This window comes from Osmia lignaria, chromosome 3 (genome assembly GCF_051020975.1).
Source record: "Osmia lignaria lignaria isolate PbOS001 chromosome 3, iyOsmLign1, whole genome shotgun sequence".
Lineage (NCBI taxonomy): Eukaryota > Metazoa > Arthropoda > Insecta > Hymenoptera > Megachilidae > Osmia > Osmia lignaria.
Genome location: NC_135034.1, coordinates 10,725,203 through 10,742,280, shown reverse-complemented (window position 1 = coordinate 10,742,280; position 17,078 = coordinate 10,725,203).

The following is a 17,078-nucleotide window of genomic DNA, read 5'->3' as shown; positions in this document are numbered from 1 at the left end:
CTAGGAGTACTCGCACGAATCGGCTCTCTCGCATCGGCGTTTCCTGAACGCGTTTGCCTCGCCGCACCGCGCCGTGTTACGTAAGCCAGGCGTTTAAATGCAAATTCCAACGCGATGGGAGACGCGGTTTCAAGCGAGAGAAGCGGCCGCTTTGCTCCAGAACCGACGCAAAAGAATGTCGCCCCGTGGCTGCATTCGCTTTCGAAAGCCGCTCTGCTCTGTCGGTCGTGTTGCGTGGAAAAATCGGCGTGGATCAACAATTTTATTCCCTGTATAATATTAACTACAACTACATCACGTTACGCGACACTGTGAAACTGCAACTGATTTAAAAATCAAAAATTGTATCTATAATGAAATCCTCTCCGGAAATGGTACCGACAAATGTCCCTGCTTATCAACTTAGTTGGCAGGCAATTTAAAACAAGAAAATGAGAAATTAGATAAGAAAAATTTCAAATCTATCAGAAAGAAGAAATTACGAACGAACCAATATAATGTCAGGACTGCGTATCAGTTTCGTATCGACATTTCAGGTACACCTAACACGCACAATCAAGCAGAGCTTGTATCTCGAGGTTGGATGCACGTTGAAAGTGACCGAATAAATAAAGCTAAACTGGCTGGCAGATAAAACAGGGTGGACATCGAGGAGCAGTGACGTAAAGTTGGCGAGCGACAAGTTGATTTGCAACCGGTCGACTTTCTCAGATTAGCTTCGATTCGGAAGCGCAATTTCGTTCAACGATCCTCGCTTCGGTCACGGCTAATTTGTAGCAAACGGATACGAAGTCGTTAAGCTAACTCGATTACCGGTCAGCTGGAAATTCGAGAAAAAGGAAGCTGTATCGATGGTGAAAGAGATCCAGCCGGACGATCGGCGACGATACCGTGGATGTAATTACCAGCTTATTGGCGGATTTATCGAGGCACCGCACCCGGCTCTCCGCTCGATCTCGAGCGTGTATCATAACGCGAACAGGAACCGGTTTCAAGACAGAGCGCGAGTTTGACGCAAATACGAAATGTGTCGAAATTCTGGACTATCAACGACACGCCTTTGATTGTGTCGCAACCGATTTCGTATCAGGAAATTACCTGCCAGCCATAAATATATTACCGAACGGCTTTATCTGTTTCTCTGCTTCCTCGAAATATCGAATACACGATATTTCAATTTATTCCGGTGAATCCTTGATAACGTTCGATCGATCGATCGATCGACAATTTGTACGCCAACAGGCTGATACTTATTTCGCATCCCGATGGCAAACGAAATCCTCCCACGAGCGAAACGATCTTTCGACATCCTTCCGCGTTCCTGCGACACGTCCTTTTGTTCAGCCCACGTTCAACCCTGACGATGACTCGAGGAAATCGACGAGTTAATTAAATCATTTCTCGTCTAGGAAGACAGAATCGTTCCTCGGCTCGATGTCACTCGATGATAGCTGATTTTTCTTTAACTCTGTATTACATAAATAAATAATGACTATCCTGAAGACACATTTGTTAGACCTGTTTACCTGAAGGGTTAACCACCTTTCGCGATGAAAGTCCTTTACCGCGGATCGTGTAGACAATCGAACGCGTTCGAAACGATTCCGAAGCCGGATCCCGATTCCGATTCCGATTCCGATTCCGTCTACGCAGATCGCGAGCTGCGTTCCGAGGGCGGAGCAGTGAGTCAGAGAACGAAGGAACCTAAGGAGCTGAAGCTGTCCCGGATCGGAGCAGACCGAACCGGACGATAATCTCGAGTGGTCGAGGGAAAAAAAAGAATGGTCAGCCCACCGTTCGTTCGTTGGTCGAGCACTAGGTGCAGCAAGATCGTGTAGGTTGTAAGAGCAGGCGTCTCGATCGCTTTGGTATCGGATGCTACGGACACCGATCGTAATGTCCTGGGAGAGTAGGAAAGGAATCCTCCAGTTCCACCTTCCGAATCGTCACGTGGGTGGGAAGACGATAGGATCTCGAGGAAGATCGACTTACGGCTTCTGTCCCGTTCGATGGGACACCATGTGTTGGACTTGCTGCACTTTTTATCCAAAGGATACGCGACGTTAGTTGAAATCTTAGACGTACCAGCCGGACGAGATTTATCGCTGGCCATGGAAGCTTGAAAATTTTCTACCATATATCCGTGCAGTTCGGCGAGGACTAAAACCGAACGTAGCGGTGCTACGCCACTGAACGGTTAAGCCATTCGCCTTTTGAATCGTTTTAATTTATAACGTCGAGCCAGTCCCACCAACCGTGAGCAACTCGTGCTTCGTGTCACTATCACTTCTGACGAAGGCGACGAAACTCGCCCGCAGTGTCCACTGCATCCGATGTGCCTCGCACGTGCCGCCATTCCGTGCTGCTCGTTCGCAAAACGTTTATCGCATATGACGCTAAAAAGTCATTTTATCGTCGAGTTACGACAGAAGGCGACCCGTCTGGGGTGAAACGATGCCTTCGGCTCCTATTAATTCTTGCTCCTATTGAATTCGAATCGTGTTAAATTCTTGAACGTCCTAGATCGTGGAAGGCTGGAACAGCTTAAGGATATGTTAATCGTAAGCGACACTAGGGCTAAGTTATAGCTAGATAAGGCTCTACCTAGACTCCGTTACTTCCTGGTTATACTAATCCTGGTTCAATGTAGACCTTAGCCATAGCGATCCTAAGTTACGTTATCTTTCCATTATGCGGGGGTCTGCAGTGTTCAGATATATTGGAGCCAAGTGTCATCGGGTGTACAGTCAAGTTATGCTAATCCTGTCTTATGATTATCCTATTTTATAACGTTTCAACGTTGATTTTCGAGTAGGTTGTATTAGCTTTAAATTAACCTTCCAATGGTTGGTGGGTGGAATAGCAGCATTTAATTATTCATAGCACGTGAAATTACGCTGCCATCGTTTTTACCAGGAAGAGGTGTTCCGTTTCCATTCAAAGTCGACAAAGTAGCAAGAGAATTACGACGTGTCTGACGAACACGGTAAGTATCTACTCGTTACATGCGCGTGGCTCAAACTTTCCTCGGCTCGTATCGTCTGAAAGAAACAGAGCTGATAACTGCGAGGAAAAATCCTTTTACACGAAAGCCAGAGAGAATGCTCACCCTCTGACATCACGAGGTTCGCGCACCACGCCTGGCTATTAGCACGGTTCACGCGCTCCGGTATTTTCGAAGGATTCGAAGAATGCACGCTGGTATGCGCCATTCTCGCAGCTATGTTCCAAGCCGAGAAGCAAGCTAGACGAATAAGTCGTTCGTGAAATTGCTATACAAATTGACGAGGCTACTTCCGGTATTTATCGCCTTCGCTTTCCTTGATTCGTATCCTTTCTTGAAATCCTATAAATCGCACTCTCCTAGGACTTTCTCGAAATAGCGACGTCTAATGTACGATACCACGTTAATGTAGAATATTTCAAACGCGTTCAAATTAGTTTGCACATTGCCTTCCGCCACTTATCTTCGTTACCTTGCGCAACGACCGACAGTTCCACACCGGACGCGTTCGTAACCGACCCCGATTATTGCCCTGGCATGCGAGATTGCGTTCGAATTTCATAATTACACCAGAACAATCATTCGTAATTAAACGGTTTCGAGATGGTGTCCGTGTACGAGCACACGTTCACAGGTTAAAAGAAAGATGATCACCCGAAACATCGACGGATCCTTTTTTTTTCTCTCGACTCACACCATTCAATCTGGAAATTAGTTGTATTAATTACACGCTGCCAAAACGATCCTAATGATGGTCCGAGTATCTCTTTACGATCGTGACCATTAATCGGATAAGTTAGTCGCCTGAATGGAACCGAATCGGTTCGAGGCGAAAAAGCCATTAGTGCACGGGCCGATAATTAATGGGAACGGGTCGAAATTCACCCTGCCACTTAGTTACGCATCGCACGTGTTCCCTCGACTTTATGAATGGATCGTTAAATTACTGCCACGTACTCGTACCACGTCTTAATTCGCTCGATTGTGCTCGATATCGCTTTGTAACACGAAATCGTTCGCGTCACGAAAGTCAAAGAGACATTTACTCCATAAAATCGTGAAGGGTTTTTGATAATCTGATATCTTTATCCAACGACACTTGAAAGCTAGTCATAATCATGAAAATAAAATCTAACAGTCTTCCTTTTATAACCAGTTACTAGTTATCGTCATTTTTACCTGTAAAGACGATAATTTCTGAAATAATGATTGGAGATCGTAGATTCAGCTCTCGCGCCGGAAGTGAGTGGTTCGGTGCTAATTAACTGATCGATGAACGATCAATATCAGGTATGAAAGTTTGATGCACAGAATGTAAACCTGTTCACAAGTATCCTTAATATCGCGATCACGGCGCTTATCAAACTCGAGAAATTGCATTATGATATGATAGAGTGCACGTGTGGCTACGAAATGCACTCATTATCACCTCGAGCTCACCTGCTTCGTTGGGGATCGCTTTCTCGCCATCATTACGCTCGAATCTTGCACGTTAGCTGAAACCTTAAGTGCTCCCGTTCCTCTTGGGCGAATTTTACTGGTTTTCGTTGCCACATGCGACGTTTACGGCTCGCACTGTGCCTAAACAACTTTTACTTTAGAGCAGATCCTAAAGCAGATAGTAAATTTTACCTTCTTGAAAATGAAGTATAACCATGAATTGCACGGTTTGATTAGCTATGAAAAAAATTCATCCAAGACCATGTTGCTTATCGATCATTTCGAATAACAATACAAATTATGTAAGGAATACATACACTTCCGGGAAAAAAGCACCCGAAGAACTTTCCCTAACACCTAATACCATCTCCTTCCTTCTACCTCGGTGAGTATTAGATGGCCAGCAAGTCAACGTCTTCGTGGATACCTGGAAGCAACTGGATGTCCACGTGCGTGCACGTGTGCACTAGTTCTAACACTTACGCAGAAAAGCAATGTTATAAGCGGGCAGGACGCGTGGCCGAGCAGTTACCTACTTTCACTGGATCTTGTTCGCTCCCTCTCGACTCGCCCCTTGCTCCTCTTTACGCCCGAAGCAGCTGGTTTCGATTCCAATTAACGGTGGTTGGTGTGTCTACTCATCCCTCCTTTCACCCTTCCTTTTCCTTCCTTCCTTCTGCACCTCACCTGAAAACCACTGACTATGTTAGAGGTGTCCTGAAGAAAAATTCTTAGCGAAGAAAACGACTGAAGTTTTCAGATGTTCGAGCTTCTGATCCGCGACGAGATTGAATCTTAATTACCATCAGGTTGTTTCTCGGAGACTAGCGGCTACGGAAGCGTAGGCCATCGACTCGGACGTTTAGCTTTCATCTGTACGCCTTTTATTTTCTTTCGCGTTTTCGCGATCGGTGAAATCCACCGCTTAATTGATTGTCGGAACGGTTGCACGTGCTGTGCGTGCCTGTTACGCTCCCTTCGACCGTCCCGTGCCCCGATCGATTCCCCCCTGGTTGAATATTTGTTCGGCAGCTCGATACAACCGATTAACGATGCCTCTTGCTTTTATTAAGCGATTAAATATCGAGGCGATCGAAACGGTCGATAAAACACCAAATTACCTGATCGTTTGTCGACGTTTCAAAGGATACGCGACTCGAACCCCTCGCCTCTTGCTAAATCGTTCGTGGAAGAAACATACCGTGAACGCACAGTGGTGGCACGACGCGTCGCTTGGTGTGAACGCAGCCAATAAAGTCGATTCCTTTCTCTCTTTCTATCGTATCGCAAACATTCTGGCGTGGTCGACGCGACCACATCCCGAAGTGATCTAGTTTTCCTCCTCTAGCGGTTTGCCAGCTCGCCTTCGCTCAGACTCGTGAAGATCGAAAGTTCCGATGGACGCTCGAACGCGACGGCCTTTTTCTCCAAAACATCAACGTTCTCCGGTTTTTCCTGATATTTCGTTGCACCTGTTGCACATTCTCTTCTACATGCTTTTTTGGGGCTTTTAATTATTTGTTTCATGAAAATTGTGGACTCAGATTCTCTTTAGGTCATTGATCTCTGGGTAGACATGAAGAATCCGTCCGGAAAGTCGGCGACGCACGGTACTTAGGAATTCATTGTACTCAAATAAGTAATTTTGAACAGCAGCAGCAATGAATGGCTAATGATAGAAAGTAATAGTGCTCTATTTGAATGGCGGTAAGGGGGAAACTAGGAAAAGTGATGTATCAGGTGGTCGTAGAAAGGTAGATCGGCAAATCGATCGCATCGTTAGCGATTCCACGATCACCTGCGAATGGAAAATAAATTTCAGTAGGCTGGATAGCCGGCCACGTTTCTAACGTCGTGGCTGGAACGGTCGGAAGCAAAAGGCGCGATCTGCCGTGTACCTTTGTCGTGTTACCGCGCTTGAAGTTTCTATATATAGGAAACGGGAACAAGGTTTTCATCCTCGACGTATCCTGGTGCCAATCGAATGCCTAGGCATTCCAGGCGAGCCGCGAAATTGCCGGCACGCACTTGGTCTGTACGAATTTGCGAAACCGCCCCGAAGACGCGACTTTGCGGCGCTCGTTAGCGCTCGATATTTCGCAAATCGATTAAATTTAGCCTTAAACAGCTTACGCGTCGAGTATTGCGTAATTGTCGATATCGATACCTCTACTCAACTCGAATAGGTCGATGCCCTTCGAAAGGATGAAGAGGATAATCGTAGGAAGAGAAAATTTCTAACGCCGGTCATACTGAAAATGGTGACGTTATCGAAAGAGGAGAACCGAAATGTCAGATCAGACACAGCTGGTCCATTTTTTAATTGCCCATCGAGAGTGGTTGATGAACGACTGCCAGAGATGGGAGTGAGCTTATCGAAACTTTCAGAGTCACCCACATAGCAGCGGTACCTAGCACGATATAGGAAATTGCAACAGCGTTATCCTCGCGGCAGCGAGGCAGACAAACCGAGAGAGAAATTAAGGCGGCGGCGGCGTGGCGTATCGAAGCCAGTGGAAAGGCAAGTAACCGTACCGTGATTCGCAACGCGTCAGGCGCGATTCGCAAGCATAGAATCGGGCCCGGTCGATCCCATCTCTATGGACGCGCGTGCACAAGCTGGTATACGGTATACGTTATACGTTACACAGATTGTGGGCGGGGTGGTCCAGAGAAAGCCTGGACAAGGCTGGCGCGGGCTCCGTTCGCTCGGCTTTGCAAGGAAAATATACACGGTCGGCGTTCGTGCCACCGCGAGGCGTGTGCCGTTTTTTATTTGCGGCCCATAGAATCGTTCGGCCGCTTACTCTCGGCCGTTTTAGTAGCTGGCCGAGGAAAAAGAGAAGTTACTCTCCCGCCTCGACCAAGATAACGTCGCAATAGTGCCCACTTAAATGTCATTACACGCTCCTTCCTCTCCGCTATTCCGCTTCACCGTCCGCTCGAAACCTCACCGTTTCTTCCCGTCCGGCTTCCGAGAGCAAGATGCGGATCGCACTTCTCTTTTAATTAACAAGAAATCCTCGAAGCTCAGATTCACCCTCGATTACTTTTCACGCCTCTGCGAGCAATTTCACCGAGTTTCCGATCGATTTGATTTGATAAAATTTTCTAATTCGTCTTGTAAATCGATCGGCTAAGTGGAAGGCGATCTCTGTACGTACGGAAAAGTGGAGATCCTCCGGACGATCTAGTTTTCTGCTCGACTCGCGGATGAAAGCGAAGAGACTCTCTCGTTTGACCGTGGAAGGATCGGCTGATACTGGATACGTCGCCGGCCTCGAAAGTAATATCGAAAGTGAAGCTGCTGACGAGTAACAAAAATGATACTCTCCGGTTCCGATCATTTATTTTCATCCACGCCGGATTAGAACGATCATAGAAGGAACGAGTGGAAAAAATAAGAGCAAAGGAGAGAGAGAAAAAGAGAGGGAGTGTCCAAGACGTCTCGCGAAATCGATCGCGATTCCAGCGCGATGAAATCGAGAGTCTCCGCTCCAAGTTTTCCCTTCGATCGTTCTTCCTTCGCTGTAGAAACTCGAAGGAGAAATTCACGATCAACGTCAATCAGCTGGAGAGCTTGATTTTTTTATTTTCTCATTTTTGACCGAACATATACGCGTGCAGATAAAAGAGGACAGTGTTCAAGAATGCAAATGATCGTGAATTGATGGTTGTTAAAAGGAACGTTTAAAGAAGTATCATGTGAACGGTATGATTCGTTCCAACCATTAGACGACTAAAACGTGATCGTTATGGTACCGATCGCGTGTGGCACGCCTAAAGATACCTTCTCGATCGATGACACGATGCGAACGTTATTAAGAAGATCGATGCATCGATTTGTATCAGAGGTCTCTCGAAAATATTAAAACTACCCCTAAAATATTATATCTATAGAGGTCGGAGTTTCAATTGAAACGAAATTATGCAAGAAAGAAACACGTACAGAATTCGCTAAGAGCGCACGTGCAGCCAGGTGTGGACGAGCCTTAAGGTAGTATTAGTGTTCGCGTGGCGGGCGGCAGTCGCGACCCACATCTTGGACTCCGGAGATAAAGTGCTCCGAGAGTCCACTCCCCGTGCAGTGGTTCTCATCGCGACCCCGCCTATCTACAGGCCTCGCTTATCATCGCGCTATCAGCAATCCTGGTGAACGGTGTGCCTGTTTTGCAAGAAACTGCAAATCGTTCGACCAGCCCGATCACCGTTCGCCGGCTGACTCGTTTCTTCAGAGTGGACGCGCGTCGGTTGTACCTCGATCAACAAGAAACACGAACTGTATATTAGGTACCGGCTATTTACGATTGTCCAAGACAGCCGCGAGCCTGTGCAACGAATAATCAGAGTTGATCAAACTTTGAATAGCTATTTGAAATATCAAATAATTTCTTAGGTATCGAAACGAGAATTAGGGATTAGTTAATTATCGAAAATTGCGATTTCTGGACAACCTTGACCAAAGGAAGCGTTTAAAAAACGGCGCGAAAGTGGAAAGCGTGGAGATGGCGAGGCTGCAAAGCGACGCTGAAGAAACGCGAGGTCCACTCCCTACATTTTTGAAGACGTCGAACGGCCAGACCGCCCATACGTCCGCTCGCATTCTCCTCCAGCACTCGCTGGTTCACGCACCGTATAGTACGTTCGAGGAAGAGAAGTAGGAGAAGATGGAGGTGGAGAAGGTGGTAGAATCTCTGGGTCGTGTGCGTGCGTGCAGGCAACGGAGAACGCTCCTGGAAGTCGGTGGTAATCGGGTTCGCTGGCTGTTCGTTGCTATCGATGCATCTACGCCTCGGATTACGCCTTGGTTTCTCAACGTTCACCTCCTCTTCCTTCTCCCCCTCTTCCCTTCTTCTACACCTTTCCTTTGGCTGAAACCACCTCCACCTTTCGCAGCGTCGTTTCGTTTCATCGAGTGTCTCCTGCCGTTTCCCTTTTCGATGGAACGTCGAATTGCGGTATCGCCTCAACTCCGTCCCCGCGAGATGCCGATTTCCGGAAGCCTATCAATTGTAGAGTTAACGCATTGTTGACCGGTCACCAGTTAACTCGTGTTTCCACTTACATTAGCTCAATTATAAAATGGCATTTGTAAAGCTAGTGGTCATTTTATAGATTTATAACAATAAAGTAATCAGCACAAGTTAAGATCTGTCCTAAGAAAATAAAAGTCTTTCTATGTAGACAGTCTTTGAGGTCTGTGTAGGGAGTTGAAAGAAAAGGTCTGACACTCTACTGACCTATACTACTTACCCAGAGACATGAAAACCACTTAGTATGTAGACTTCTATGGGGGCTCATTGGCGACTGATACCTCAAATTCAACATAATCGTATCATTAAGAAAAGAAAAGAATGTAAAATATTGCATTATTAATGTAATAAAATTGTTGTACTTGTTAGTTTCACGCCATCTTGTTCATCAGCGAGGAACTCGCGCGTTCCATCACTTTCTCCTTTTTTATTTCCATTCTTCTCCTCCCTTTCCTAGATCGATCGATCTGCATCTGATTCGGTTTTTCGGTGAGCGTCGAATTACCAGGGAATCCATCAACGGGCAACTTCCGGTGTTTGGAATGGTGCGGCCACGGAAGATACGCGTTGCGGTTTCGCGTACTCTCGTATTGGCTTTCGACGGTTTTCATCTAGTGATCGATATCCGGATTTTTCGCCAGGTAGACAGGATCGATTCGCTTCCGGTTTCTTGGCACACGGAAGCGTTGCATAACTTTTTCTGCCGCGATGAATGACTCGAAGATAGAACGGCTACCTCTTTGTGCGGCTACCGGCCGCATAGTTGCAAAAATAATTCAATCAACGGTCATGTTCCTGTTTGTATTTATTACAGAACCAGAATTTTTACAGCCAACACGACGACAAATCAAAAGGCAACCGTGGAAATTGCTTGTTTGTCACAGTATAGAGATCAAAATTGACGGTGCAATAAAGGAAAGGTCAGAATGATCGTAAAGTTAGCGAGATAATAAAACAAGCGTAATGATGCTCGTAACGTGTGCAACTGTAATTCGTCCATCGCGATCAGGGAAGAGGAAATTGCAACGAGCGTTCGGTAGCGATTCTGTTCTTGGAATCGGTTCTTCTGCTCTTCGAGACGACCGCGACCGGATCCACCTAGATCCACGGAAAATCTCGAAAGCTACAAACCGGCTGTGGAATGTTTCCTTGCAATAAAGTTGCAATCATTTTTATAGATATAATGGCAAGATGAGACCACGTGGAATTCTAAACCGCAAATACATGGAGTAGATAAAATTCAATTAACACTTCTTAATTAAGATCATCCAAGACTTGGAACTTGTTGCAAGCATTCCGGTATTCGTTTACACTTTGCGGTGTACACATCGCCTTCTTCGTTTCTATTTTTCTCTTTCAGAGGTATTCCCTTGGTAACATTGTTGCACACGTCGTAGCTATTTCTATTTGATAATTCTTTCATGCGGTTTCACCACAACCACTTGTATGGTTTCATTGATCCGTGGATAGCAAAGCTGGTCCACGGAGTTGGCTCGAAGAGGAAGAGGAAGACGATCGTGTCTCTGCGTTCTTCTCGGAACGGGGCTTCTTTTTCTCGGCGAAATTGCTGTACAAGAGTGCAGAGGGACCGAGAGAGAAGCAAGGAAGAAGGAGGAGCTTGGATGCAATTATCTAATGTCGTAGAATGTCAGACCTCCGTGACGAGGTTTTCTGGGAATGTCTCTTCTGCTCTTGTCACTATTGTATTAGTCGATGCATTTCGCGTATTCTTGCAGTAAAGATCGAAAGATGAAATGAATCTCCGACAGAAATTTGAAACTTTATCAAATCTTCTGAAATGGTGGCGGTGACTTTGATCACTTTTCGTACGGCTTGTGTTCACCGATTCTTGTGTTGTGAACGGAGCTTAACGCCTAGGGAAGCGATTCGATCGGCAAGCTGGATCTGTGATCCAGTTGAGGCTTCAGCCAGCCGCACACTCCCATATTAGTCGCGCGACCGGTCTAGGCGTACACACTTTAAGCGACATTCTTACGTACGAAGGCAACGAGAGAGCGCGGTTTCGCGGCGCGGAAGACGGTAACAGGCGAGCGTGGACTGTCACAGTAATGCAGGAACAACTTGTGCGACAGAAATGGAGTTTCGTTTTTCGTTTCGAAATAGATTGCTTGTGATTTGAAAGAAAATTAAAGACCGAAAATTGAGCACCGTTCAAGTTTTCTACATTTTGGAATTTCGATAATTGATGCCTGTCGCGAGCAGGGACGAGATTCAGTCTTGCTACACATTCATTTTCCGACGAGTTTTTCCATAAGAAACGCCTTCGCGGTTTCCTCTCGCAGTTTATGCAATCGATGCGCTCGAAACGATCGACCAGTCGATGATCTGGCTGACCACTTGCACCAGTGGATGAAGTACCGTTACCATTGCGAGAGACGCAAGCAGACTACGTTCTAGCAAACACCACCGTCCACCGGCTGTAATAATCCTGCTAGGAAGAGATAAGAGCGCAAAGAGGAATGCAGTGTGCAATACGCGCGCCTTCTCCTTTGTTCTCCTCTCGTATTTCTGATCAAACTGCATTGATTTCTATTTTCCTTCTATTCCCTTGGAAAATTGGATTTTCTCATTACACGATGAATAACAGGATTTCTCCTTTATCAGATATCATCATTTTTTCTACCATGAATCAGGTGAAATGTTTATGAACACGTTTTTGTATAATCACGGAGAAAGTGACTGGCTGCCACAAAAATAAACTGTATTGCGTAAATGATAATAATTCATTCATCGTCTGGTTCGTATGTAATTACAGGGTTCGATTGACGATAGCATTGATCACCCCTCTTTACGAGGATCTTTAAACTTTAAAGTAAAGAGATTATTATTTTTATCGTCCGATCTCTTCTGATAATATGCAAGAAGAAACGCTTTTCTGTGAATATTTCTGAAGAATCATGGACCACTCCCAAAAAGAAGCATCTCGCGTGGCCTTCGAATCTCTGCGACCCATCTGGCAAAATTTGAAAGCCCGATTGCGAAACAACACGTTTGGACGAATCGATTCGTGTTCGATACAAGGTTTATTGAATATGAATCAACGTCTTGGACGAGCCTGAAACGTAGCGATCGTCTTTTCTTCTACCCTTCTCTTTTCGACGATTATTAAGCCGTGTTCGCAACGTTCGACCCACCTCGGTGAAGAGCAATTACTGCGTTTCACGCCCATCCTTGCCGACCGGTGAAATTAAGAGAAGACTTATTGCACTTTGCGAAATAACGACCCGGGTCATCGGTCGGCTCTCGACGGTTCGCCTCGATTAAACGCACATTCGCGTTCTTCTTCGTTCTTGACTCGTGACCCCTTTCGAAATTTTTCGCTCGATCCTCACGCGACCTGGTACCCTCGTTCGATCCTTAATTTGATGGCCCCATCAGCTCGTTTATTCGTATGTTTATTCACGCGTGTGACGGGATCAAGCATCGTCATCAGTCTTTATTTCTCTACATTTCAGGAATTATGTTGAATTTTTCGTTGAGCTGACAAACGAAATTGATTGCTCGAAACGAAAAGATGGAAAAAGCTCGTTTTGGGAACCATCTTCAACAGTAATGCTCGAGCTTTCGTGTAGCGTTGTAATTGAATTTGACAAAGATCGGACGACTGACAACCGGATCGTTTGTACGAGTCGCGAAACCAGTTTCGGCGCAAACGATTCACCGGGAGAAGAACGAGGATCGTTCACTCTGTGCTCGATCAAAACAATCGTGTTCTCGAGCCGGCACGTCGATTCGCATTATCTCCTCGTCGTTTTCTCGTTACGAACCCGTGGACCGCTCTCCACCTCGTTTATTGCATTGCGGTTCCAGCCATTTGCGCAATCCAATGATTTGCGGTCGCCCGCGATATTGATCGGAGCCGAATTTTCACGCTTCTTGAAAATTCCACCGATCAAACGATTACGAACAGTTAAAATGGAAAACTAGATTCTAGACTTCCTACAATTTAGATGACAATTGCTCTCTAACGATTCAAAAGGAAGAAGAAGTAATTTAGAGCTAATGAGAGGATTAAAGGCTCATTAGCATAGTAAAACATCGACAAGAATCGGCCTGAGGAGGTTGGAATAGCGAGTGAACGAGGAATGTTGAGGAAGGACACGGTTTGCGCAGCTGCGGTTACCGATCCACGGACCCGGAAAGAGAGCCTCCCATGTTGAACCATAGAAATTTATGGAGGTTCGATGAAGCCGTGGGCCGCGTCCGCGGAACGACGATATCCGAGCTGGCAGTTCACAAATCAGCCGCCCATTGTCGTTCACCTCGCTCTTCCCTCGCGAGTTCGCGTTACTTTGTCACCCAGGGTCCCATTCTTACACCTTCCTCCTCCGGCTTCTTTATCTCTATCGTTGTATCCCCGTCCATTCTGCCTCCTTCGTCCGGTGGAACACCTTTACAAGAATGTCCATAGGTTAGCTACACCGAGTTTCTTTTCAAACGGATTCGTATCGTTTGCTTTTTCCTTCCGATAGACGTAAAATTTCGATTCTCGTTTTCTTAGCCATCCGGTGATCGAAAGATTAATCATGATTTTAACTTTGAAGAATAGAACAGTCGGAATCGCTCGAGACTGGTATCAATTCCAGTTGAGTGACGCTTGCGCAGCGTTGAAAGGGGCTGGACAGGTATCGCGCGTAACAGGAAACGAGCGAGAAGGATCGTAAAACGCGGCGGCTGCTATCGAGCGAACCGGTAATAAGGCAAAATCGCGGCAGGACCGAGCCGAAAAATCGAGATCTATGTAGCGTGGCGACGACGGTTCAACAGCGTGGCGCGGCATGCCGTGGCGATCTAATTGCAGCGAACCGGCGTGGTGCAACGTCTCGTTGCAACGTGTCCCCTTTTTTTCTGCCTCGCCACCCGGTGCACTTTAACGGCGAAGAGAGCCGCTATCTGTGTTCACGGTTGAACGGCCGCGGGTGAAAAGTACGCCGGTATAACATATAATTATTCCAGCAAAATGCCAATTGGTTAATCGTGCATCCGATATATAAAACGTACGTGTACCGGTGACGAACCGATGGAGAAAAAAAAAACTGATTCTATGTTTTTCTACGGGTTTTCAGGCTGCTACGCAACTGCGAGAATACACGACACACCATAAGGAACGTGTGATAGAACGTCGTTTTTTAATCGCCTCATTACCCATAAGCTTTCGATTTTACAACTTCGTAGCTTTAAGCTTCATAACCTTAAGTGTTGGCAAGGTGTGTTGCGCAAGAAACGAAAGACAAAAAGAATATTTATTGGCGAGAACTCGTTAATCCGTGCTGAAGTTTTTAAGAAGCGTTCGTGAAACGTTTTTTATATCGGTCCTGTAAAACTGGGGCACGCCCAATAATAATCCCTCTTAAGCAGGCTCTTGTTTGTTGCTGCTGCTTCTTCTTCTTCGCGTTCCTTTTCTCCTTTATGGCAATTCACTGTCCTCGAGAGTAACGATGTTTCAAGCCCTATCTCGTGTTTCAACCTCTTTACGTAACCTCGAAACGCAAATGCTGCGAGCGTGCGTCAAGCGAGCCCGCTAATTAAGAATTCTGCCAATGGTCGACAGGAAGAACTCCCTGTCGTCGAGGGCACCGATATCCGTTTCAACGACAGCAAATTACGTTCCCTTCTTTTCTCTTTCCTTCGCCGTAAACCAAATCTCTTCGAAGGAAAAATCGTAATCGTTCGATAGTTTCATCATTCTGATCTAATTTGATTCAATTGCAGGTAATTAAATTCTTATCCTATCTCCTAGGGTTCCATGATCAGACTTTTGGTAATTGGATTCACTGGGTGCGGTGAAAATAAAGATAACCCAGAATGTAATCGAGGTTATTTATCAAGTGTCGCGTCGCTAAGAGGATTATATAAAATGTTCACGAATTCGTTTCGAGGCTCCTGTTACCGTGGTTTAGCTACCCGCACCTGACCAAGCTGTGTTTCAACGAGGAAGAAGTCTCAGTGGCGGCAGTTCGGTGAACGGAAGTACCGGCTACCTGTTAGCTATTCACTCGCTTTCAATTGCCTATAATTCATCCCGTTAATCGACTATCGTCCGTGTCTTGGCGAGCGAATCGTTGATGAAAAGAAATACCCTTCCGCCGATCGCATGTAGGTTGACGTTGCTTTCTAACGCGGCTGCTGCTCCATGGACTCTACCGACTTTAGAAATCGATCCCTTTTTTTCACAGAATCATCTACGCTCCTTTCCAGATGATTTTAATGATTGATCGTGTAGCACATTACCGATTCTTTGACGAGAGGAAGCTGCTTTTGAGCAAAGTAAACGAATCTTACAGCGATCGCATCGTTTCAGGCAACAGGATCAAACTAAAACTCACCCCTTCATATTTTCAACCCCTCTTCCTACAACTCCTTCGTTATCGTTAGAAAATTATTAAAAGAGGAAGATTCGAAGAATTGGTATATCTTTGAGAAGGAACAAAGGGAAACGAAACGGTGCGTTGCAGCAGCGAGTGCAGTCTGCAGCACGTTGCACTCGGTCCGAGCGTAGAGGCGTGTTTCGTGTGCGTGCAAGAGCAGCAGCAGCTCTCTTTCTCTCGCCGCGTGTTCTCCTCGATCCTCGTCTGGCCACGTTCACGGTGAAAGTGAGCGCATTCCATGGCCACCGCGACCACGCCCGACCAACACACTCTCACCTGGTCTCTCCTTCTCTCCCGCCAGAGAGATCTGCGAGAACGTGGCCGATTCGCGGGAGAGTGTCCGTGCGCTGCTGCTCGTCGGTAGGAAATTCTGCGATAGCGTTGCAAAGCTACAAGGCTTCATCGGGGCACAGGACGGGTTTCCTATTTGCGCCTAGACCACCTGGGCGATACACGCGTTTAGGGACCCCCTCGTCCACTTGGCCGTTTGCTTCGATAAATCATTTCTTTCTTTTTTTTTTTTTCTTCAGAACCTAATGCACCGACCGCTATTTCGTTTCCGTTGCGCAGAGGATGTCGTAACTAGTGGTACACGGTGAAGGGTGAAGTAAAATCGGTCGAAAATGCGAACACGTTAAATCCCACCCACGGGAGGGAGAGATGCACTGAACGAGGGGGCAGGCCGGCCTGATTAGCAACGTTCGTATTTCACTTCCTGCGCTACGGAATTACGAGGCAACCCAGACGATCCGACTTTCTACTAATACGAGCGTCGATCAGTCGAAAAAAGGAAAGACTCTCGATAACGCTGACCAGAGCCGATTAAAAGGACGACGAAGAAACTCGGCTGCGAGTATCGCGCCGTTCGCGGTGGTCCAAGCGGAGAACGAACGGTCGGAGAAAAATGCCGGTATTTCCGTGTGTATCCTGTTCGAACAGAAATACCGCCCCGGTACAGATAGCGTTTAATCTCTCAATACGGCTGGTGGAACGAGAGGAAGAAATATTGCGGCGAGCGGTTGGATGACACGAAAAAGACGGCTACAAGAACGAACACAGATGGGGGGAAGAGACACGGATGAGGATAGAGATGCAGAAGAGACGCGAACAGGAGAATCCTGTATGGGATCGTCAAGGTGGAGGAGGCGAAAAAAGGAGAGACACGATTCCTATGTTATTGTATGGGATATAACTATCCAGGAAAATTTATTA